The following is a 26870-nucleotide window of genomic DNA, read 5'->3' on the forward strand; positions in this document are numbered from 1 at the left end:
CCTAGGTATTACATGGTGGAAATTAAGATATAATAACCGGGAAAATAAACAGAACCTAACGAATTCCAAATCATGCATTTGTATGACTCACTGTCATTGTGGGAATTTAAGTTTTTGAGACCACCGTCTGCTTCGAGGGAAACAGAAATGTTCGTCATATTCTGTGGGATTTTGCAGCTAACACACCAGCCTGCATGGCACCGAATACTAGTCAAATAACTCTCATCCAGGCAGCATTCCTGGTGAGTTTGCTCTATTTCTGGCTCTAATCCTAAACTGCGCTATCCTGAATGAGTCACTTAATAGCATCTGCTTCCCCCTCCGCGTCGGCTTTTGCTCTTTAACTCTAGGGTACGGGAGGAGGCTTTGGTGCCAAATGAAGGCGAAAGAATTGCCCTAGTTAATGGGCTGCTCCAAAACTAGAGAATTTCACCTGAACTCGTGGATTGAACACTGGAAAAGAAGGCAGGTAAATGTTCCTCCGCATGCTCGCACTGCACAAGTAGCTCTGGGCGGGTGATCAGTGTGTGTAGCTCGATTCTGAATAAGCATGGCTTTTCTGCCTTGCACTGAGGCTGTACTCATTAGAATACCTAGTGTTTCCTCCTAAGTCAAAAAAGTGAGGCTTGTTAAAGGACCTAGTGAATTTCCACTCGCTTTAGAGCAGAAAAATAGTCTAAAGCAGTGGTCCTCAGCCTTCCTAAAGCTGTGACCCTTTAATTCAAACAATACAGCTCCTCATGTTGGGAAGACCCCAACCGTAAAATTATTTCACTGAGACGTCATATCTGTCCTTTTGCCATTGTCATGAATGGTGAGGTAAGTATCTGATATGTGACACCTGTGAAAGGGTTGTTTGATTCCCAACAGGGGTTTTGATCCACAGGTTAAGAACCATTGGTCTAAATGGTCATTGCTTAGCTCGAACATCATCAGTAGTTTTGTTTCGCTGAAAACAAACTAGCTTTCTTTGGCTAATTGGTTCTTTTTTTTTTTCTTTTTTTTTTTTTCGGAGCTGGGGACTCTTTGGCTAATTGAAATGAGATGAAAGGAAAGTGTTGAGAACAAGCATATACTTGCTGTGGCTTGAATGGACCTCATAGGTTGAAAAATCGGAGTGTGGGTCTCCAACAGGAAGCAGAGCTTAAGAATGGGTTTCACTGGAGCAAGCGAGTCACGGTGGACAGGCTTTGAAATCCGACAGCTCAACACCTTTCCTAACACCTCCCTGATTCCTACCTGCAGATGATTAGTTCTCTGGTTATTGTGCAAACACCCCTGCCCTGACATGGTGGACTCTTAAACTGTCAGGGAAACAAACCCTCCTCTATTAAACTATTTCTTTTCAGTATTTGCTTTATAGCAATGAGAAAAACAATTAATACAATATCCAGTGTATTCACCAGACAATTGGAGTAGTATCTAATTTTAAATACAAATAAAGTATTTATGTAGTTATTTGGTGAGACACAGAGATGTTAAGCCTAATTTTTGTATCTCAAATATGAAAACTAGGAGTGAACACTCTGAATCATATGACATGATATTATATCCTGTATGGAATATAATGTTTAAGGTTTTTAGAGCAGTCAAAATGGAAAAGAAAATCATTTTCTATTGTATGGAATAAAAAGCTAAGGTCAATCAGTGTAATTTAATAAAGTAGCTTCATACCTTGTCTCCCAATATAGACAGACTCAATCTAAACTTTTTACATCCTCCAATCATTTTCTGTTTTTATTTCACCACTTGTAGTTCTTTGATCCTGTTATAGATTCCTTTTCAATCTGTTTACCTTGCCCCTTTATTCTTTTTCCTACTCTCTCTTTTTCTGGTTAACCGATATTTCCTCCCACAAATCATTTGTCCCTACCCTGGAACAATTCTTCTGACATCCTACACATAACTAAGCTTCCCTATTGTTCTTGTTCAGTATTTGCTTCCCTGCATGACATGTCTGTCCTACTTGATAACAAGCCAATTGAGAACAGGGGATTTAATGTATTTACAGTTGATTCTAAGACCTTGGAACCATGTGAGGCGTGCAGACTTGGAAACTGGGTAGCCAATTGAAAGAAGACACTGCTTACATTATATTTATCATTGGATTTTTGATTTTTCCAGCACTTCATTACACCAATGTTTAGACCACCAGCACCCCAAAAACATTTTGCAGAAACCCTGGAATGAATGTCCAGAGAGTTATAGCCAGAGAACTGTCAGCTCCTGGACACAATGAGTTTCTAACATCAACTGCGGTTATAAGATCAATGGCAAAACACCCTTGGCAGGCAACTCATTGGTTGTTTTGCTGGTGATCATGAACAAATGAAAAAATTGAAATCTTATTAAGCCTGGAAATACTTTTTTTTTTCTGCTGAATAACACAGACATTAGATTGTAAGCAATCCAAATTTTGAACTATAAATATGCTAGCAAAAATGGTCTTTAAATGCGACATGATTCAAAGAACTGATATTTCTCACAAATCAAAGCCTGGTTGCCCAGCAACCACTCTATATGGGAGTTGCATAATATGATGACATGTTCGATCCTGCTCTCAAGGGGTGGACAGACAGGCTGAAGCCATAAGGCTTGTAGTTCAACTTGGATTAGCTCAAAACTGGGAATAAGCATCATTCTCTTCAGTCTGTTAAAAGAACAAAGCTGATTGGGGGTACAGTGTTGTCTTTGATCTCAATAAAACGGGGGATTCACTGTGTGTGTATATGTATATATTATACATATATATATATGTATATATTATACATATATATATATATGTATATATATATATATGTATATATATATATATATATATCAGTTTGCTTCTTCTGTCTTAGGCTCTTCTCATTAAATCAGCTAGTATATAAATGAAGTAGGCATGCCCGGGTTGGGCAAACATGAAGATCAGAAGAATATTCATGATTTATGCAGCTTGACTCTTATCTAGATTCTCAATTATCACAAATAAATTCAGAGCAGTGAACTGTAAGGTTGATAGCTTATTAACATTTTAAAATTAACCCGTGTGAGAAAGTAATGCTTTATTAAACTCACTTGATCTCTCTACAGGGCTCTTCCTAAACCAAAATCTTGGCATCTAGGGCCAATGACTGTCTTCACAGAACACCCTAAAAATATTTCATGTGAAATAATTGTTGATCGGAGAGGCTAAATGACCTGAAATGATGCAGTTTCTCATAAGATGGCTATGGGTATTTCACCTGGTGGCTCGGACCTGTCATCCTAGACCTAGTGGTAGAAGTGGGTGGATTTTTGTATGGTATACATAGTGAGTCTCAAAAGCACAGTACAAAAACAATGATAAAGGCCATAGTGTTCTACTAACCCCCAGATCTCAGTACCTCTCAGACCTTGGAATCCAGCAGGGAGGCAGCAACCCCTGCTGAAACAAGAACAGAGACTTTGTCCATCTAAGACCATAGTTCTGGGAAAGTTCCTACACGAACTAACATTGCGTTTTGGCTTTGCAGTGACATGTCTGGCTCTCTGTCCTTTCTAATTGAAAGCCTTGGAAGTTGCTTTTGTGATTAAATGTCGAATCTAACAAGCCTTGGAACACTGTATTTGGATCCCAAAAACCAGTGTAGTTGCTGATTGGCTAATAAAGACTTGGAAATTAATGAATTATGCAAAGACATCAACAAACATATAATGAACAAATTAATTAATGTATGAAATCAAGTTCATTATGAATGACCATATGCCAAGCATTCTATTTATATGAGTTCATACATAAATTAATTTTATACTTTCATGAGATAGGTACAGTAATATGACTTTAAATTTTTGCATAAAGTAACAAAAACATAAAATATTTAAGTTATTAGTTTTTAGGCCAAACATATATGACATGCCGAAAGCTGCATTGAAACCATGGCTACTGCAAAGAATGAACGAAAGACTCAGTACATCATGGAGATGCCTTTTACCACTGGAAGTTTTAGAATTATAAACCAAATAAAACATCAAATTGTCATTCTCCAAGTTTACTATATTTTCATTCAGTTAGTGTAAATAATTTACACGGTGTTTAATATAGAAAATTGCTATTTTCCAATACAGTACAGCTTTTGTTAGTTATTACTGTTAAGTGGCAGAAATTTATATTGGTAAGGTAATGCTGTTAACTAAACATCACCTATCAGTAAAATTTCACTGAATAATGATCAGGTTTTAAATGTTTACTCCTATCCTGTGTGATCTTCACTAATTACTGAAAAATAATTTTGTATCTGTTTAAACCCCAAAACAGAACTCATAACAAAAAGGTCAGCATGGATTTTTTTTTGTATTCTTTTTTCCATCTTTATTAACTTGGGTATTTCTTATTTACATTTCAATTGTTATTCCTTTTCCCGGTTTCTGGGCCAACATCCCCCTAGTCCCTCCCCCTCCCCTACTATATGGGCTTCCCCTGCCCATCCTCCCCCCATTACCGCCCTCCCCTCAACAATCACGTTCACTGGGGGTTCAGTCTTGGCAGGACCAAGGGCTTCCCCTTCCACTGGTGCTCTTACTAGGCTAGTCAGCATGGATTTTTATAAGAAAGTAAAAGTGATGGTTTAAAAAAACGCTGATTGTTGTCCCCACCCAACCCCTACCACACACATCCCCTTCCAGATCTCCCCACTCTCTGGAGCCTCAAGTCTCTTCAGGGTTAGGTGCTTCTTCTCTGACTGAGGCCAGAGAAGGCATTCCTCTGCCGTGTGTGTGTGTGTGTCGAGTGCATCATACCAGCTGGTGTATGCTGCCTTGTTGGTAGTTCAGCGTCTGAGAGATCTCGGGAGCCTAGGTTTGTTGAGACTGTTGGTCTTCCTATGGGATCACACTCCTCCACAACTTTTCCCAGCCTTTTCCTAATTCAAGCACAGGGATCCCTGACTTCAGTGCACTGGTTGGGTGTTAATTATTGGCTCCTGTCTCAGTCAGCTGCTTCTTGGGTCTCTCAGAGGTCAGCCGTGCTAGACTCCTGTCCATATCTTGGCAACAGTAATAGTGTCAGGCCTTGGGGCTTCCCCTTGAGTTGGATCCCAATATGGGCCTGTCACTAGACCTCCTTACCCTCAGTCTCTTCTCCATTTTTGTCCCTGTAGTTCTTTTAGACAGGAACAGCTCTTGGTCAGAGAGCTTTTGACAATGGGGTGGCAACCCCATCCCTCCACTTGACATCATGTCTTTTTACTGGAGATGGACTCTCTAAGTTCCCTCTTTCCACTGTTGGGTATTTCATCTAAGGTCCCTTCCTTTAAGTCATGAGAATCTCTCATCTCCCAAATCTCTGATATATTTTAGATGTCCCTCCACCTCCTGAGGTTGCCTGTTTCCATTCATTGTGCTGGCCAAATACCTGATCATGTCCCCCTGTACCCCTACCCCTCCCCTCCCTTCTCCTACCCAGTTCCCTCCCTCCCTTTGCCCTCAGGTTTCTTCTCCCTCCCTAGTGGGATTGAAACATCCACACTAGGCCCTTTGGCTTGTTAACCCTTCTGTGGATTTTATCTCGGGTACTCTGTACTTTTTTGGATAATATCCACTTATTAGTGAATACATACCATGCATGTCCTTTTGGGTCTGAGTTACCTCACTCATGATGATATTTTCTAGTTCCATCCATTTGCACACGAACTCAGGATGTCCTTGTTCTTAATAACTGAGTAGCACTCCGTTGTATAAATGAACCACATTTTCTGTATCCATTCTTCTGTTGTGGGGCATCTGAGCAGCTTCTAGTTTCTGGCTATCACAAATAAGGCCGCTATGGACATAGTGGAACATGTACCCCTGTGCAACGGCAGGGTGGTGGCATCTTTTAGGTATATTCCCAAGAGTGGTATTTCTGGGTCTTTAGGTGGGTCTATTTCCAATTTTCTGAGGAACTTCCAAATTGATTTCCAGAGTGGTTGTACCCACCAGCAATGGAGGAGTGTTTCTCTTTCTCCATGGTCTCTCAAAATCATAACATTTTAGCAACAATTGCATATGTTTATAATAATGAGTATAAACTTTTTATCAATATCCATTAAAAATTTGGGAATTATATATTGTACTCTCCTATCATCTATCATCTTTTGTCTACCTATCAATTATATACATGTATATGTATATACATTATATATATATTTTTATGATAATTTAACACAGTTTGAAACTTATATGGTTAATTAAGAGGTCTGATTACTCTTCAGGCAAACTTCTTAAATGTTCCATTTATTTTTGCATAATGATTATATTACTTTGTTTCTTTGTATCAATTTATATGCATGCAATTATGAATTACGTCTTTTGATCTTTTGGACCTCACAAATGTAAGAAACATCATTACCCACTAATAAAAAGAAAAAAATGAAAAGCTGATGATGAAGCTATGAACTGATTGAACTAAGTTGAGTGCATTAGGAGCCTTCAGCAAACTTCTATCCCTCGAAGCACTCTGAGAACACCACCAGAAACACACACCAGAGAAATAGGAACCTCAGGAAAACATGGCCATTAAGTAATGTTCTTTAAAAATACTATTTCATGGTAAAGAAACTTGGAAGTAATGCAAAGTTAAAATTATAGCTATGTAGCTATTAGAGAGTATCTAACAAATTAATAATGACATGGAAATCTCAGCCTAACATGAAGGAAAATTAGTACAATCTAAAACTCTATGTAAAGACTCTTGTCGTCTATTGTACATCCCGCCATGAAAGCAAGTGAGCCTTCAAGAGTCATGAAGTACACACATACACACACAAACACACACACACACACACCACACACACACACACACACACACCACACACACCACACATACACCACAGACACCACACACACCACACACCACACACCACACACACACACCACACACCACACACACACACACACCACATACCACACACACACACACACACACCACACACCACACACCACACACCACACACCACACACATATACACACACAGAGAGACAGAGAGAGATAGAGAGACAGAGAGACAGAGAGACAGAGAGACAGAAAGAGAGGGACAGAGAGACAGAGAGACATAAACAGATAGAGAGAAGCAGCGAGAGACAGAGAGAATTTATGAAATATATAAACCAGTAACCCTACATTGGTAGGTTATTTTATAATAATTTATGTTCTCGGCATCTTCATTTGTACTCTCAATGATAATTTGTTTTTCTTAATGAAAAAATAATCTAAAGGAGTAACTAAAACATAGGCTAGGCCCGATACTTCTCCTTTAACTTTATTTAGGTATCCAGAAAGCTAATACAGCAATGAGCTTTGCTCAGCCGTTAACGTCATTAGTTCACTCAGTATGCTCCCTAGTGACATTCAGCATTTTATTTTAAATAAATGACTTAAGCAGCTTCTAATACCATTATGGGGATTTTAGTTTGAACAAAAACTTCTATCCTCATGCAGCAGTGAGTAGTTCACAGAGCACGTCCCTCCTGATCCTGAGTCAAATTCAGGTAGATAAATGCAAACGCTCTGGCTTAAGCCTAGCAACAAGCTTCACTACTTGGTGCATGAGGGAAGGTTCTGTGTCTCTCAGGGATGCATCAGGGTAGGTTACCTGCCAGGGCCTCATGGTGAGACAGTGATGAAGGTGCGGCTCCTGGACCAAGCTCTTTTGAGCCTAAATCAGGCATACTTTCCATTCATCAGAATCATTACAGGGTCATCCTGTGTGAGCACAGCAGGGAGAGTGAGCATTTTCATTTTTCTGAGCCTCTGGTTAAGGGAAATGCAGGGACACAGCATGGAGCACATGGGCTTCAAGGCTCGACCTGGAAATGCTTCCACGGCTATGATTTTGGAACATGGCCTTTTAGAGAGGTTCTTACATTGTCTAAGCCTTAGCCTTCCTGTTCATGAAACAGGGATTAAAACACTGACATTTCTAAGGATGTTGCAATTATTAAATAGAACAAGACATGCAATGTGTACAAGATGCTGTGTGAACTTGCTCCCAGCAGCTATCGCCTCTCCTCCACCCCTCCCACTCCAGCTCTGCTCCTCTAATGACACAGGGCCGTAGCTTTGATCGAAGCCTGCCCATCTTCTCTTTGTATTAAACAAACAAACAAACAAACAAACGAATGAATAACAACAAAAAACATCACCAGCTTATACACCGCCTTGAAAATTGGGAGCAATAGGCAGAAATATTTAAAATACCCTGTTCTCTAGATCTCTTGTAATTCCATACATCTAGATCTCTTGTAATTCCACATATCTGCAGAAAAGAACATTCAAGCTAATATTAGTCATCAAATCTCTTTAGATACTGAAAATAAGAGGCTATTGCAGATTAATAAGAGGTAGATGTATTGTAGGAAAATAAGAGGTAATATAAATTTCTCTGCATGTTCACCTCAGAGAATATTCACTGAGTAAGATGCAGGTTTCGCTACGTGTATCCCACACTTTCTCTGGGATTTTCTGTTTGTTTGTCTGTTTGTTTGTTTTTGTTTTTCTGAGCTTCTTTTCCCACATGGAAAGTCTTCCTTGAAGACTTGCAATCAGAATAAAATGCATATGCATTTTACCTTGCCACTCAGAGGGCTTTATCCTAAGTTTAAAAGCTTTTAGCTACAGTGCAAAACCACTAGAGACCCATTTTGAATAGAAAAAGAAATTGAATGGATTTCAACTCATCTGCAGCTCCCGTGGCTGACAGGACCATTCCTTTTTAAATGGATTTTCAGATTCATGTAAAGTCATCAAGCTCGTGGACTTCAACCTTTCCAACAATGTATTTACAAACCTTCCAAAAGAGTGAGTCTTCTGAAACTCTTTCAGTCGTTTCTATGCTTGTTCTGAAAGAACACCGCCCAGAGAGGATGGCAGCATCTTAACAGGATAAAAGTTCCCAAGGAAGCTGTAGGTGTTAGGCCAATTCTCAACAACCTGCATGAATAGAAAAGGAGAAGAAACAAGGGAAAACCTCATCGAGTGGGGTGTTCTAACACAAAACTCCTGTCAGCATGTTCCAGGCTCCTTCAGATCCTCACCCTCTGCCCACGGTTGATCCTCTCATAGTCAGATCCACTGATCCACAACTCAAAGAACCAATTCTTTAATATCTGGGTTGCAATTAAACCACGTTAGTTCTCATAAGCTCAGCTGGACAAAAATCATTGGGTGATTTTTTTTCAAAGTATAAGCATTCTAAATTATAGGATTAAGTGAGATGAAATCGGTGAAATTATCATTTTATCCTTCTGATTATATCCCCTCACTTGAGACATTTATCATCAGATAACACATGATACATTTATTCACTTTGTGGCTATCTTCGTTTGATGATTCCCTAGGCATAAATTTGGTCTGCATTAAATCATAAAGAAAAAAATCAGTTGTTTTACATGAGCTCTCATAGTACTAATCAGTTACATTCCAGGAAAATACTTTTTTTATGATTTATAAAAAGTAGTTCTTTTTTGCCCCTTGACAGTACATTTTTTTATAACTTAGATCACTGATAACATTGCTGCCACATAATATTAAATATTTTATGTAAAAGCATTTAAAATAGAGACTACAATCTTGCTCCAATTTGTTCTAATACAACAGAGTAACTGCGACTGGGTGATTTATAAAAAGGAAATTTATTGGCCCAAAGTTTTGGAGACCAAATAGCAAGGTGCTAGGATCTAGGGGCAGTCTCTTGTTATAGCAGAGGGGTTAGAGGAAAGGAGACAGATACATTCTCAATAGGCATGGAGCATTCATGGCCTTGTTGCCCTTTACAGAGTTGGTCCTTTAATACTGCTATAGAGGACAGTTAAGTTTTCACATTAGTTGTTGAAGGAACAATTGCGATCATTGTGAGCAGATGTCATGGGTTTTATAATTATTTCCCTGTTTATACTTCTATATTGTCTGGAGGCAGAGATGTTGTTTTGTGTCTCTTCCATATCTACAATCAACATCTGACAAATGACCCAGGAAGTCCTCAGCAATTTGACTTGTTTTTCTTTGTTGCTGTTACTGGTTGTATATTACATAAGGAGGACATTGCATACTCCAAGAAACTCTGCTTGCCCAAGGTCAGTTGGTAGTAGAGACAGAAATGAGCCTGAATGACCTTGCTATGACGTTCCAAGAATGTCTCTTTACCATAGATGCCAGTCTCTCAGCACCTCCAATGCTGAGGGGACCCAGATAACTTGTTAAAAACATTTCAATAGTTTTCCAAGGTGTGTGTATTTGAGACATTTCAAAAAAGAACTGCCATCCATAAAATTATTTAGAAAATTAAGAATTTTTTTATAATTACTTATAAAGAGATATCTGTGGCTGGTTGTCAAGTGAAATGTTATAATTCTCCAGATGGGAGTTTCTTCTTGGTCTGTGGATGCTCTCTTCTCTACTATTATCCTGTGTTTTTAGACACTTTCTAGAACCTTGTGCTCTTTAATGAATATAAAGGCCTGAGGCAGTGACAAATGAAGAGAACCAGACATTGTAGTAGTTTTCCCTCTATACTTCACAACACCCTTGAAGAAACATTGAAATGTGAGGATGGAGTTTAGGAAGAGTAAGAAAAAATGATGAACAAAAAAGTAAAATTTATTCTGTCTATACACACACACACACACACACACACACACACACACACACACAATGTAGTTAAAAATAAAAAATAATGCTACAATAAAAATTTGAATAGAATTTTTAAAAAATCTACCCCTCCCTTGATTGGTTATAGTCTTCTAATTTTTGTGTCTGTTCATTAAGAAACTATGTGTTATAATACCAATAGTTATTTATAATTTAAAAAGATCCAATAAGTGTAAAATGTCTCACCCATCAAGGCATAACCATAATTAATGCCCTTCAAGATAATCAGTAAAGGTCACCATGAGATAGACTATTTGGTTCTGTTTGTGTGGGGCTGACACTACCCATGACTCCCTGCCCTGGATGATAACTTAACAGGAATGAGATACTAAGACAACTGTGTAGATGTACCACATTTTCTGTATCTATTCCTCCATCAAAAGACATCTGGTTTCTTTCTAGCTTCTGGCTATTATAAATAAGAATACTATGAACATAAAGAGCATGTGTCCCTGTTATATGCTAGAGCATCTTTTGGGTATATGCCCAGGAATGGTATAGCTGGGTCCTCAGGTAGTACTATGGCCAATTTTCTGTGGGACTGCCAGACTAATTTCCAGAGTGGTTGTACCAGCTTGCAATCCCACGAACAAAGGAGGAGTGTTCCTCTTTCTCCACATCCTTGCTAGCATCTGTTGTCACCTGAGTGTTTGATCTTAGCCATTCTGACTGGTGTGAGGTGTAATCTCAGGGTTTTGATTTTCAATTCCCCGAAGACTAAGAATGTTGAACATTTCTTTAGGTGCTTCGTAGACATTCGGTATTCTTCAGCTGAGAATTCCTTAAATCTGTACCTCATTTTGTAATAGGATTATTTGATTCTCTGGAGTCTAACTTCTTGAGTTCTTTATATATATTGGGTATTAGTCCTCTATCAGATGTAGGAGTTGTAAAGATCTTTTCCCAATCTGTTGGTTGCCGTTTTCTCCTATTGGCAATGCCCTTTGCCTTACAGAAGCTTTGCAATTTTATGAGGTCCCATTTGTCAATTCTTAATCTTAAATCATAAGCCATTGGTGTTCTATTCAGGAAAATTTCCCCTGTACCTATGTGTTCAAGGCTCTCCCCCACCTTCTTTTCTATTAGTTTCACTGTATCTGGTATTATGTGGAGGTCCTTGATCTACTTGGACTTGAGCTGTGTGCAAGCTGATAAAAATGGATCATTTTGCATTCTTCTACATTCTGACCTCCAGTTGAACAAGCACCATTTGTTGAAAATGCTATATTTTTTCCATTGGATAGGTTTAGCTCCTTTGTTAAAGATCAAGTGACCATAGGAGTGTGGGTTCATTTCTGGGTCTTCAATTCTATTCCATTGATCTACCTGCCTGGCTCTGTACCAATACCATACAGGTTTTTTTTATCATGATTCCTCTTGGCCCCGTGAAGGCTCAATGCCTCCGTGTAGGGAATGCCAGGGCAGGAAGATGGGAGGGAGTGGGTGGATGGGTGGGTAGGTGAACACTTTCATAGAGACAGGGGAAGGGGAAGTTATAGAGGGATTCCAGAGGGGAAGTCGGGAAAGGGGATAACATTTGAAATGTAAGTAAATAACCATTAAAAAATAAGACTATAAATCACAAAGCTAATTTCTATGAAGTTCAAAGACACATAGAAAAGATGAAATAAAGTTCAAAACTAGACAAAACATATTTATGGTGTTAGTCCTCAGGACACTGATTTGACATGATTTGCAGGAAGAGTGACTAGAGGCCTGTGAGGGCTATGGGTATATTGTGTAAATATACTCTACCACTTCTAGCAATTTACCAAGTATTTCACCTAGGTATTGTTTGCACTTCTGAATGTATGTGATGTCTCAATAAATGAGTGTTTATAAATGACAAAAAAGAGAGAAAATATCATCCTGGGTAATTCAAATGTGAATAAATAAAACACCTAATTAAAAAAATAGTAAGTGAAAGAAACATCCACACTGAAGTATACACTCATCAGGTGCCATTTCTGGCCTGTTGACCTTAGTGGTAAGTATATATCTCTGAGTAATAAAGATTTTAGTTAAATGACTGTGAAATCTATTTTAAATTAAAACTCTTCCTAAACTCTGCTTTCCCACTAGGAGTTTAGAGAAATGACAAAAAAGGGAGATCGACACAGTCCCTGGCTGACTTCTATTGTGGTTTAATAATTTCCAGACAGAAAAGTGCTGTTCAAAGTTGTTTGAAGGTCTTGCATCCTGACCTGTATTTTTCTACATAACTGGACTTAAGATTTCAAGTAGGCTTTGAAGCCCAAAAGATGATGGCTTGCTTAATTTATTTAACAAAATCAAACATCCCAGATAGTAGACATGGTGGTAAATCCATTGCCAATGCTTCAACAAGAACAAAAAATAAAAGTATTTTCAGTGATAGATAGATAGATAGATAGATAGATAGATAGATGATAGATAGATAGATAGATAGATAGATAGATAGATAGATATAATTAGCAAAAACACATTTTTAAGCAAAAAAGGCAAAATTTGTAAAATTACAAATTTTAGTTGACTTACGTTTGAACCAAAACAGAGTCATGGAATTGCTTTTGTCTTAAATGATGTATGGGTCTTAAAAACATTATTTTGTAGTCCTTGGCTTGATAATAGTAAGATACATTATGAATGGAAAGAGTTTCTAGAACCGTTTTATAGCCATCTCTCATAATAACATATATTTTCTGTATGTTTAACATTGGGTGATTTCCAAGGTATTTTTCACATTTTTTCCTGAATCTCTGGGGGAAAAAATGAGCTGGCTATAGATTTTTGTGTCAAGTTCATCCAGGAGGAAGGGAACATAAAATAGTTAAAGGTTGCATAGGAAGGCAGTGGGGAAGGAAAGAACCAGGCACCTAACCTCGACTGCTGCCTGCTGCAGTTGGTCTCAATAATCGCACTTCGAATCCACAGTGCTCAAACTTACAGAGCTTGCGCTTTCCATTGTTAAGATGCTCAACCACAGACTCACTGGTTTGGTGAACACAGTCCTCCTTACAAGTCCAGCGACACTTAGATGCCTGAGACGTACTGCAGATAGTTCTAATATTAGCAACTGCTCAATTCTCTGCATTGTTAAGTTCTAAAAATAAGAATTTCTTTACTGCTTCAATCAGTACAAAGGACCCTTATTTAGCCTCTGTGCTTCCTATCATTCACCGTGTAATTTTGGAAGTGTTGTTAGATAAATTGGTTTGAAATGACTAGGATGTAAGCAATCACTCATAATTTCTACATAAATATTAAATCTTTGTCTTCGGGCTTGTTTCATTTCCAGTTTTAATCAGATATTGGGATTCATTTTTTTTGCAAGGTTGATTAGTAAATTTTCGCATATGTTATGCATCGAATTATAATGTAATAGATTTTAATCCATGTTATCTGTGTCAACTCAGTTATTGTATCACTTCAGATTTAAGTAAGCCTTTAATTATGACCCTTTCCCTAAATTTAGATAATAAACAGCCATTTCAGAATCTCCAAATTTTAAGAATCCTATACACTTGAATCAACTCCCCTTGGTATTATTTTCTACACTGTCTATAGATTTAGCTGTTCTTTAGTTTTCCTTGCCACACATATTTACACATTCATACACCAACAGATTCATATCATTATATTTGGAAAAGGTCATAGAGTATTTAGACCTGGACATTTAAGTTAGATTTAATCATAAAGTTGCACCCAATGAAATATAAAACTTTATCCCTGCTCCTGTTTGAATATCATCCACCTCTAAAATTCAAACAGAGGCTTGGTCTCACCATGGAGCTGCGGGGAGGTGGTTCCGTTGGTGGGGCCATAAAGAAGAACTAACGCTTTATTTAAATGTCTACACTGGTTCCAGAAGCATTAGGTTATTATAAAATGGCACGTCTGCTTCCTCCCTGGTTTCCTTCGTCCCCTGTTGCCAGGTAACTGCTATCCCAACCATTATCCGTTTTTCCATTTCATTTTATTCAGCATGGTCCCTCATTAGACACCCAGGATGATACCATCCTCTAGTACCTCAAGAACTATGAGCTAAATAAAAGCCTTTGTTTCATACACTGCCAAACATTAAATATCTTTTTATAGCAATATAAAATTAACTAAGACATACTCTTAGCACCCTTGAATTTCCCCTTGTTTCTCAGTTTTTATCCTTCCTCAATATAAAACTGGCCACAAATAATTTAGGCTTTGATTTCCATGTGAGAAGTAGCCCATCAACTATTTTCCGGGTTTTCCACTATTCTGAGAAAATCATTGCTGTTTATCCTATATGCTTGGCTAACTACTTACCCAGCCAGCACCAAAAATCTATTTACCCAAATCTCTCACATGAATGTCTTTCCAAGAAAGGAAACAGAACATTCAATAAATGAATCAGCATAATAAATAAAGAATGGCAGCTTGTCAAATGTTCTTTTCTTTCCTTTCTTCTTCTCAATATTTTTATTATTCTTGTTGTTGTTATTGTTGTTTTATTTGAAAGTGCCTATTAGCCTTTTTTGAGCCCAGGTCCAGCCAAGTTGATGAATAAATTTAATTTCATAGGTGCTATTTGGAATTAAAAGTTGTAGATTTATTTTAAAGGGTGGTTTAACATTTTCTTGGACTACTTCATATACTGTTAGCACAATAGGCATCAGATATATATTTCTGCAAAGTTTACCAACCACATGTTCACACAAATTCTACATATATCTGTACTAAGGTGTCTGTATTCATAACTGAAAAAACTGGAATCAATTCAAGACATTATTAACAGGTAAATAAATAAGTAATATACCCAAACAATGAACTATTGCTTAGCAATATAAAGAAATAAGATTCAAAAGCATAGAGGAAACATATGTGAGTTATATTTTGATGGGAAAGTATGACTTAAAGGACTACCTACTATGATTCTAGAAAAGATAAAACTAAATGTTCTAGAAAAGATAAAAATATAAAAAGTACAAAAGGTATTGGCTTCCAGGAGAGAGGGAAGACAGGCAGAGCACAGGTGACATTTAAGATGGAGAAATTATTCCATACAGGAGAGTAATGATGGATACCTGTCAGATTTACTTGTCAAGACTGCAATATCCACATCATTAAGAGCAAACTCCAGTGACTTTGGATGAAAGTAATGTGTGAAAGGAAAGGTTCCCCAATATTATCATACATAGCAACAAGCTGTGAATGCCAAAAGTGAGTTTGTGCATGTGTGGCAGAGGATGGTTTCTGCCTTGAACCCAATAATATCCCTAAAGAACAGAAGTAACACAGGAGTTGTTTGAGCCCATCTGTGACCTGCATAAGACAGAAGATGTGAACATTCTATCATGGGGTTAAATTCAATAAGCCATACCACTCTGTGAAGGTTTATAGCTAAGTGGGAATTAGAGACATTTTCTTCAGTGTGTAGCCTTTAGTAAGCTACCCATGCTCTTGTTAAAAAAGAAAGGCTCTAAACAGTGCTTCTATATCAGCCACAATAAAACTCATTGGTTCACATACAAAGACATAAAGTAGAAGGGCTTTACAATCAGTTAGCATGTGGTACTTGTACGACTGTGCCAAATCTTTTCTCTCTGAGACATTCCAATCCACACAAGAGGGGGTCACCCTCCTAAAAGTCCTCAGATTATGCCACATTTACATAATCTGGGTTGTCACCCTGGAAGTTTAATTCAAATAAGAGTTGCCATTGGCATTGCATTACATGTCCATTATTTTTCACTGTTCAATGTTCCTGAGAAAGCACAGGACTATTTAATAGACAAAGTAATGCTGTTTCCCATAAGATAAAAATGTGCATTTAAAGGCTATACCTATGCTGTTAAAATATTAGTTAGAATATTTGGCTTACAAAGAAATGACACCATTTGAAAAAAAAGATGTTATAGTACTTTTGGTAAAAAGTGAGAAATTTTAGAACACATGCAAAGAGTACAAATTTAATACTGAATTGGCAGTCCTGGCTCACATCACAAAACTACTTTACCTACAAGTATGGCCAAAATAGAAAATTGTTTAAGTTACCAAATGAGTTTATCTTGAACATAAGACCAAGTGAAAAACTTGAAGCAAACATGGTTGATATCAGAAAGTCCTATCTGTTAAGGGAAGGAGAGGTGACTTAATGGTTCAGCTTGTTTCCTGCTTGATCATAAAGATCTGAGTTTGGATCTCACTACCCATGTCAGAATCTGGGAATCTCATGAATACCTGTTACTCCAGCTCTGAATAATCTGACACACTGTACTGCACTGGCCCTCTTCTCTGTCTCTCTCTTTCTCTGTCTCACTCTCTCTCTCTGTCTCTCTCTCTCTCTTTCTCTCTCTTTCTCTCTCTCTTTCTCCCCCCTCTCTCTCTTTCTCTCTGTCTCTCCCTCCCTTAGAGAGGGAGAGAGAGAGAGAGAGAAAGAGAGAGAGGTGGGAGACTATCTGTTAAAAATGACAATAGATTTATGTAACACTAAATCAGGGCAATGGTATTACTTAAGTATTGAAGGCCTCACAGTCTTTAGTCATAGTTAGTTGAAAAAACATAAATGTATAATTTCTCCAGCTTTCGGGGAACAGGAGTTTCATTCCTTTTAAATTTTATGTTATTCTGTCTCAGTATCTTCCCTACGCCCTTCTGTGGGTATAGATGGTACTCCATTGAGGTTTGAAGTCTACATTTGCTATAACAGGAAGGCTCTGAAAACTCCATGCTTTCTCTTGATCCCACAAAGCTTAAGTAAGAACCGAAAACCTAAGCATGCTATTCTGAAATGCTATCATTTATAGGTACACATAAGCAACAAAACATGATTCATCAGTCTGCTCTTATATACTTATGTATATATAACAACATGTAACAATAATAAAAAGGAAAAGAGGCTATCAACATGGGATGGGTTGGTAGGACAGTATCTGGGAGGGGCTCAGCAGGCAGAGGGGAAAGTGCTGTAGTTTTATTTCAATCACCATATCTTAAAGAGTACTTTGTAAGGGAGGAAGGCTTTTTAGAAGAAGAACATTTCTTAAATTGGAGTTAAGAAATGGAAATTTTTATTCAAAGGAGAGTGGTAGAAGACTGCTAGCTGCTTTCGCTGCCTATTCTCAGCCCTTGCTCAGTTGTCGAAACTTAATGTTGTTATACAGCAATATGTACTCAGCTAACATATGACATGTACTGCACACGCTTTGAAATGAAGTTAGCTTGATTAGTCAGGTGGTAATGTGGAAGTACCAAGTGTTGTGCCTCTTTCTTCATGTGAACCCTCTAGAAAGTCATTTTGAAGAGATTACTCTTGTGGTTTACTATACTGCTACTCCCTTCCCCACCGGCTACAGGACAACTGGAATTTAGTGTCTAGGAACCTTAGACCTCAACGATAAGGACCAGACACAGACACAAGGAATGGCAGAGGAAGGACACAGAATCATCCTGGTTATGCTTAAAATGCAATGTCTTCCTGATAAAGCTACCCTTCTAGGGTATAGCTCTTGCATGACACCTAAGGAAAAAATAAACATCACAGCTCATGTCCAGAAAACAAATGTGGGATCAATTTTATTTCTTTAGGATCTGTGACTTTTCCAGCAAACATTTTAAGCTTTTTTTTTGTCCATTTAACTAACTCATTGTGAGCTAATTTTCATATATATATATATGTGTGTGTGTGTGTGTGTGTGTGTGTGTGTGTGTGTGTAGAATCTCTACATTTACATTTGTATTCATAGCATACAAATGTCTTTCAAATTTAAGGGTACAAAGATAATTTCAAAACAGGTTAAAAGTACTCATTGTAGAAAAACATGTAATCATTGTAGAAAAAACAGGGATAATGCAGAAAAGATAAAAATGGGCTAAAGATATGAAGTAAATATATGAATGAAAATAATTATTTAAAATGTTCAATGTGGTGAGTTATACTAGGGGAGTGGTCACTATACCACCAAGCAAAAAAACAATAACTATATCACAGAGAGTTATCACCATACACCTATACAACTGGATTTTTGAAAGTGATAATATCAAATGCTGCTAAGAATTTAGCAAGAAATCCCCAACAGTGGGGATATAGAACCTGAAGAGGCCATCTCCAGTAGTTAGACAGCGATCCTAGTAGAGGAATGGGGAACCAACATACCTTCAAAATTTTTGACACAGAATCCTTACTGTCTATAAGAAATGCAGGGACAAAAATGCAGGAGAGACTGAAGGAAAGACTAACCAGTGACTGGTCCAACTTAAAATCCATCCCATGGGTGGGCACCAAACCCCGACACTGTTACTGATGCCCCTCCATGCTTGCAGACAAGAACCTAGCATGACTATCTACTGGGCTGTACCAGCAGCTGACTGAGAAAGATGCAGACACCCACAGACAAACTTTGGACTGAGGTTGGAGACACCTATGGAAGAGTTAGTGAAAGGACTGAAGGGGCTAAAGAAGATGGGAAACCCATAGGAAGGCCAAGTGTCAACTAACCTGGACACTTGGAAGCTCCTAAAGACAAAGCAACCAAAAGAACATACATGGGATGGTCCAAGGCCTGGACACATATGTAGCAGATGACTGACTGCCATCTCTCTCTCTCTCTCTCTCTCTCTCTCTCTCTCTCTCTCTCTCTCTCTCTCTCTCTCTGTCTGTCTCTCTCCCTCTCTCCCTCTCTCCCTCTCTCCCTCTCTCCCTCTCTCCCTCTCTCTCTCATATCTACCTATCCACACACCGCTAAGAACTCAATAATTATAATCTTGGCATTTATTTTCCAAAATTACAAAACCGATTTTATAACACAGAAAAGCAACAAATCTGAAAACAAAAAAACACAAAATACCCATTAATAAGTTAAATACTAATTCCTTGAATATTCAACAATAGTTAAACTAATACTGTAGACTATTTCTCCACACTGAGAAAGAAATAACTATTTATACGTACAAATGAGAAATCTCCCAGGGGCATTATACAGAATGAGAATAAAAAAATCTGCAAAAGTTTCATTTGTGTAACATTCTCAAAATAACAAAATTACAGACATGGAAATCAGTAGTTGACAGAGGAGAGTTGAGGAGGAGGGACAGTCATGACTGTTATAAGGAAGCACAGGGGAAGACTTAATGGTGATAGCCCAGTTCTAGGACCTGGTTGTGGTAGCAGCATGAATCTGCATCAGCAAATAAATGGCATAAAACATTGAAGCACAAATACCTGGGTTTATGTTGCACGAGAGCTGTGTGAGATGGGACCACTACAGGAAATGGTCAAGAGACTCTTTAGCACATTCTCTCTGTCTTTATTTATTTTTTTTGAGGGTTGATGATGCTTTTGTTTTCAAAATTGTAATTAAATCAGATAAAAATAATATCGTTAAAGTTTCTGAAACAACCTTTTTTTGGTGCTCCCCACCTACCCACTCCTGCCTCCTTGTCCTGGAATTCCCTTATGCTGGGGCATCGAGCCTTCACAGAACCAAGGGTTTCTTCTCCCATTGATGCCAGACAAGGCCATCCTCTGCTACACATGGGGCTGGGGCCATGGGCTGCTTCTCTTCTATTAGATTCAGTGTATGTGGTTTTAGGTTGAGGTCCTTGATCCATTTGGACTTGAGCTTTGTGCAAGTGAAAAATATGGATCTATTTTTATTTCTCTACAGACAGACAGACAGTTAGACCAGCACTATTTATTAAAGATGATTTCTTTTTTCCGATGTATATTTTTGGCTTTTTTGTCAAAGATCAGTTGTCCATAAGTGTGTGGTTTTATTTCTGGGTCTTCAATTCTGTTCCACTGGTCAACATGTCTGTCTCTGTATCAATACCATAGCATTTTTATCACCATTGCTCTGTAGTAGAACTTGAGTCAGGGATGGTGATTCCCCAAGAAGTTCATTTATTGCTAAGAACTGTTTCTGCTATTCTGTTTTTTGTTTGTTTGTTTGTTTTTGTTTTTCCAGATGAAATTGAGAATTGTTCTTACCATGTCTTTGAAGAATTGTTGGAGATTGCATGAAATCTGTAGATTGGCCATTTTAGGATGTTAATGGTACCAAGCTGTGAGCATGGGAGGTCTCTCCATTTTCTGAGGCTTTCTTCAATTTGTTTCTTAAGAGACTTGAAGTTCTTATCATACAGATCATGACTCGCTTGGTTAGAGTTATCCCAAATATTTGATATAATTCATGACTACTGTGAATGGTGTTGTTCCCTTAATTTTTTTCTCAGCACATTTTATCATTTGTATAGAGGAAGGCTACTGATTTATTTGAGTTAATTTTACATGCCAACACTTTGCTGAAGTTCTTTATCAGCTGTAGAAGTTCTCTGGTAGAATTTTTGGGGCTGCTTATGTATAATATCATATCATCTCCAAATAGTAATTCCTTGACTTCGTCATAGAAAAGAAAGTGGAAAAGAGCCTTGAATTCATTGGCATGGGAAAAACCTCTTAAACAGAGGTCCATTCCTCTCAGGCTTTAAGATCAAGAATTGTTAAATGGGACCTCAAGAAACTGAAAAGCTTCTGTATGACAAAGGACATAATCAATAGGACAAATCGGCAACCTATAGATTGGAAACAATCTTCACTAACCCCACACCTGAAAGGGCCAATATTCAAGAAGACAAACAAACAAATAAACAAACAAAAACAGAAAAAAGCCTCAAGAAGCTAAACTCAAAAACAAAAACACCCAATCAAAAAATAGGGTATAGAATTAAAGAGAATTCACAACAGAGGAGTCTCAAATGCCTGAGTAGCACTTACAGAAATGTTCAAAGTCCTTAGTGATCATGAAAATGCAAATCAAAACAATCCTGAGATTCTACCTTACACCAATCAGAATAGCTAAGATCAAAAACTCTGGTGACAGCACATGTTGGCAAGGACGTGGAGAAAGAGGAACACTCCTCCATTGCTGGTGAGATTGCAAACTGGTACAACCACTCTGGAAATCAATCTGGAGGTTCCTCGGTAAATTGGAAATAGATCTACTTGAAGACCTAACTATACCACTCTTGGGCATATTCCAAAAAGATGCCCCATCATGTGCTAGGGGTACGTGTTTCTCATTGTTCATAGTGGCCTTATTCTGGCATAGAGAGCCAGAAGCTGGAAACAACCCAGATGTCCCACAATGAAAGAATAGATGCAGAAAATGTGGTTCATTTATACAATGGAATACTATTCATCAATGAAGAACAAGGACATCATGAGTTTTGCAGGCAAATGGATTGAAGTAGAAAATATCATCCTAAGTGAGGTAACCCAGACCCAAAAGGACATGCATGATATGTACTTACCAATAAATGGACATTAGCCAAAAAAGTACAGAATATCCCGGATACAATCCACAAAACTCAAGAAGGTTAACAAACCAAAGGGCCTAAGTAAAGATGCTTCAATCCCATTATGGAGGAAGAAAAAACCAGGGGGCATTGAGCAGGAGGATACTGGGTAGGAGATGGGAGGGGAAGGGGCAGTGGAGAAGGTGGACATGATCAGGTATTGGAGGATAGGAGTGAAGCCCTGAGGGCCAGCAGAAAAATGGAAACAGGCAATTTCAGGAGGTAAGTGGCAGGGTACCCTCTAGATTATACCATAGACCTGGTAGGTGATAGACTCTCAAGACTCAACAGGAGGGACCTTAGATGAAATGTCTTAGAGTGGAGAAAGGGAACTTGTACAGACTACCTCCAGTAGAAAGACAGGGCATCAAGTGGAAGGATGGGGTTGTCATACCACAGTGAGAAATACTGACCCAGAATTGTTCCTGTCTAAAAGAACAGCAGGGACAAAAATGGAGAAGAGACTGAGGGAGGCCCAGTGACCGGCCCAATTTGGGATCCATTTCAAGGTGAGACTCTAAGGCTTGACACTGTTACTAATGCTATGGTGTGCTTACTGACAGGAGCCTAGCATGGCTGCCCTCTGAGAGACCCAACAAGCAGCTGAAAGAGTCAGATGTGTATACTTACAGTCAACCAATGGACACGAGCTGAGGGCTCCTGTGGTTAAATTATGGAAAAGCTGGAAGAAACTGAGGAGGAGGGCGACCCCATGAGAAGACCAGCTGTCTCAACTAACCTGGCCCCCTGAGATCTCTCACACACTGAGCCACCAACCAGGCAGCATACACCAGCTGAAATGAGACCCCCAAAACATATAGAGCAGAGGACTGCCTGGTCTGGCCCCAGTGAAAGAAGAAGCACCTTACTCTGGAAGGACCTGAGGCTCCAGTGAGTGGGGAGGTCTGGTGGGGGTGGGTGGGAATGGAGACAACCTCTTGGAGAAGAGGGAGGAAGTGTGGGATGAGGAAGAGTCACAGGGCAGATTAGGAGGAGGATAATGACTGTACTGTAAAAAAAAGATTAAAGGATTAAAAACAGAAAGAAAAAAGAAAAAGGTCGGAGGATACATAAATCCTCTCTGTGCTATTTTTACTGGGAAACTGTTTTAAAATTAGATTGCTAATAAAAGAATTTAAACCAAGGTTATGTACTCACAGTCCTAGAGTTTACCTTCTTCTTTGGAACAATAAAAAGCAGCAAATGGGGCAGGGGAGGTGACTCAGCAGTTCAGAAACCGTACATTGCTTCTGCAGAGGACATACCCATGTTGGGAGGCTCACATCTGCTTTCAGCTCAAGCTTCAGATGATCCAGTGCACGTTTTGTCTCCACGGGCACCTGCATATGCATGACACACACATGTGCACACACACTCACACATGCACTCACACACACACATGCACACACACACACACACACACACACTCACTCAAAAATGAAAACAAAAAGTGTTGACAATTGCTGTAAACAACAGAACAGAATGAACCATGTGCTTGTTATTCTGAAATCTTTCAGTGAATTTTCTCTTCTCCTCCCCACCAAACTACTTCACTGTAAGAGGCAACATAGCAGTAACCATGTTTCCACACCCATCACTAAGTTTGTTCTGAAATTAAAAATAAAATAGTGAGTGCAAAGACGTGTTAAACAGAGTTTGAAGTTTTTTTCTGAATAGATAGAGAATAATATTTCAAGCTTTGTGGGCTGTACAGTGGGGTGAGGGGTTGTTGAGTCTTTGTTTGTTTTGTTTTGTTTTTGTTTTGAGGGGCTTATTTGTTTTATTTTTTACCACTGCCAAAGGACAGCCACAGAGATAAGCATAGATGTTAAAAATAGCTGTGCCTCCAACTACTTACAAAACAGGTCAAATCCGGTCTGCGAGTGATTGTTTGCTGACCTCTGCTATCAAGCCCCCTGCTCACAAAGCCTTATTTTTGTTTTTAGATCATTGTCTCACACAGATAATGTGGCAGAAGAAGTTCTGGATTTAGAAGCTATCTTCCAGCTTCCTCACTGACTGTGCCCTCCCTGAAGTATAAAAGAAGATAAACAGCAAACTGTCTTCCGAAGCCTGAAATGTTTAAATCTTGTATTGATTGGCTAGATAATTCATGGGGAGCCTCTTTTCTCAGCCTGTGAAGTCTGAAACAGATTTTATCACTACAAACCATTAAAGCTCACCCTTAGCAGGTGGATTGTGCACATGGGTCTCTGACCAACAACCAGGAATCCAACTTCCTTATCGGAGAGAAGAGAATTTATGTTGAAAAGAAAAACTTACTGAAATAACCATGATGATACAGCATGTTTTCTTCCAAATTTCATACTTTACGTGCATGTCTCAACTGACAAGTGTGCATGGGACTTAGAACACCGTATTAACATTTTATTTACATATACATTTTATTTACATGCCATGTGTAATACTCAGTCATGATGGTCAATCTTACGGGATTTGCAGTCACCATAGAAATAAATATCTGGGCATGTCTGTGAGGAAATCTCTAAACTGGGTTAGTTGATGTGGGAAGATTTACCCTAAATGTAGTCAGCACCACTCCACAGTCAAGAATCAGGGACTGAATAAAATAAAGAAAAGCATCAGATTGAATCCCAGAAGTCATCTCTGTCTCTGGTTCCTGACTGGGAATGTAGTATAGTGATGTCATCATGATGGGCTTTGTCCCCTCAAACTGTGAGACAGAGTACTGTCTCCCTCCCTTCAGTTTCTCTCTGTAAATTACTTGTCTCAACAATAAGGAAAGTAGCAGTGACTGCTTTAAAGATGTGGCCCCACTTAGCCCACGGTGTTATTTGGCAAAGGGAATGCAAATACATTGATGGCAAAGAGCATGCAAATTTGGGGAACCAAATGAGCCATCATCAACCAAGGACTGCATTAGTTACATTAGGGACTGTTGTAATGCTTGGAGATGAAGGCGGCAATAAAATAAAGCACATAAATGATCATTGTGTTTTGATACACATTTAGTAACATTTATTGTAGTTAAACTTTTTGGAATCCTTTTTTTCTTAAAGATAATAGAATTAGGATGTAAAATAACGAGCACCGAGTCACTGCGATGGTTCAGACGATAATGAATGTTGAGCAAAATGTGTTTTAGTTCAAAGATGACTTCCAGCTTCATAAGCTTATAATGTCAAACTGCAACATCTACTTCTTGAATATATTAGCTGAAGCGATTTTAAAACGCTCTCCGTAGGCAGGGTATAGTAGCAAAGACTCGACAGATGCTGAGACATGAATGAAAAAAAAGAAAGACCTTTTAATAGAACACGAAGACATGTTTATGGATTTCCACAGAGGGAGAAACCAGCGGGCTCAGAGCTCTGACTCACCTACAGCTGCCTATCTGTGGAGCAGACACAAAAGCTTGAGTTCTTGGTTCTTACCCTAGGGTCCCTTCCGAGACAGCACTCTGAGCCTACACTTAGGCAGTAAAAGCAAGAAGAACAGGCTACAGACAAGATGCAAGTGCCCTACAGTGAGGAAAATTGGGGTTTTCTTTGAAACCTGTACAGAAATAGTCAAATTGCCCGAGTGGGGAAAAATGGATGAGAAAGGTAAAGAAAAGAAGAAAAGGGATGGGAGGAGAAGGAAGAGAAGGGAAAATGCCAAATAAGGATCATCCTAACCAGAAAGAGTGCCTGCCAATGATTCTCATTTGTTTAACTGATTTATAGGTGTTTTGTTTTTATTTTTTTTGTTTTAAATTCTGTACATGAACACTGCGTATATATTTTCTTTCCTTCCTCCTCATTCCTCATCCCTCCTATATTCATGATCACTCATGTAAAATTATTATTTGCACATATATGTGTGTGTATACACACACACACACACACACACACATATATATATATATGCACATGTATATGTATGGCCTGAGAGTTCATTAGCTTCACTCATGCGCACATGTGTTCAGGGATGAATACTTACCATTAGAAACCTTATGTGGGAGTTTATCCTTGAATGCAACAGACTTGCTCTCTCTCTCTCTCTCTCTCTCTCTCTCTCTCTCTCTCTCTCTCTCTCTCCCTCTCTCTGTCAGCAGCCTCTTGACTGTGGACCTAGTTGGGGAGTGGCTAACAGCAAGGTGATTTACCCACCTTGCTGCACAAGTGTGAGGACCAGAGTGAGCATCCCCAGAAGCCTGGGCCAAGCTGTCTAGCTAGATTAGCTGATGCAGTGAGCGCTTGAGCTCGGCATTTAAGACGCCTACTGACAGGTAAAGTGTTGAGCTGAGACAAAAGGACTGGAGAATTGGTGATATAGGGACGCAGAAGCTTGTTCCAGGTGAGAGAGTGTTTCTCCGCTTCTGCCTCTCTTCACTATAGAGCTGTGGGGATTGACATATCTGCTTGGATTTCCTGTCACCATGAGCAACCCTCTCCCAATCCTCCATGCAGGCTTAACATCTGCTAAAACTCTGTGTTGCTCTTCTGGGTCCTCTCATCTGTTAAGTATCCAAGCTCTCTTCAAACACACTAACACTAACAAGAGAGCCATAGTCTTAAAAGAAAGGGTGCTATGCACAAGCAAAGATGCAAAGGGTTCACAGCATTAAACTGTTTTACAAGAAAAATAAACTATAATTAAAAGCAAATTATTCCTCTTTCCACCCTCTTTCCATAGTAATTATTCCTAGAAAGCACATGTGATTTTATTTTATTTTTTAGTTTTATTTTATTTTTATTTATTATTTTATATATTTATTTTTCCTTTTGTTACTGGAAAATATATTTTGATCATGTTTCACCCTTCCCCAGTTCTTTTCAGATCCTTACTTTAGTTCTTGTTATAAATAGAACATGTACCAAATTTTGGTATACAATATATATGTAACGAGCAAAGAAGGTATCTTTTTAAAAGAAGTTATCAACCCAGA

The 26870-nt window shown here is 38.6% G+C and overlaps 1 long non-coding RNA gene across 1 annotated transcript; it reads left to right on the forward strand.

Annotated features, from left to right (window-relative positions):
* Nucleotides 1-206: 206 nt before the first annotated feature.
* LOC134484921 (uncharacterized) lies at nt 207-26536 on the forward strand. The gene is made up of 3 exons (XR_015655446.1): nt 207-469; nt 22522-22849; nt 23905-26536. It is a non-coding gene; the product is annotated as an uncharacterized LOC134484921 (long non-coding RNA).
* The last annotated feature ends 334 nt before the right edge of the window (nt 26537-26870 follow it).

The sequence above is a fragment of the Rattus norvegicus genome, chromosome 1, assembly GCF_021556685.1.
Source record: "Rattus norvegicus strain SHRSP/BbbUtx chromosome 1, alternate assembly SHRSP_T2T, whole genome shotgun sequence".
In the NCBI taxonomy this organism is placed as follows: Eukaryota; Metazoa; Chordata; class Mammalia; order Rodentia; family Muridae; genus Rattus; species Rattus norvegicus.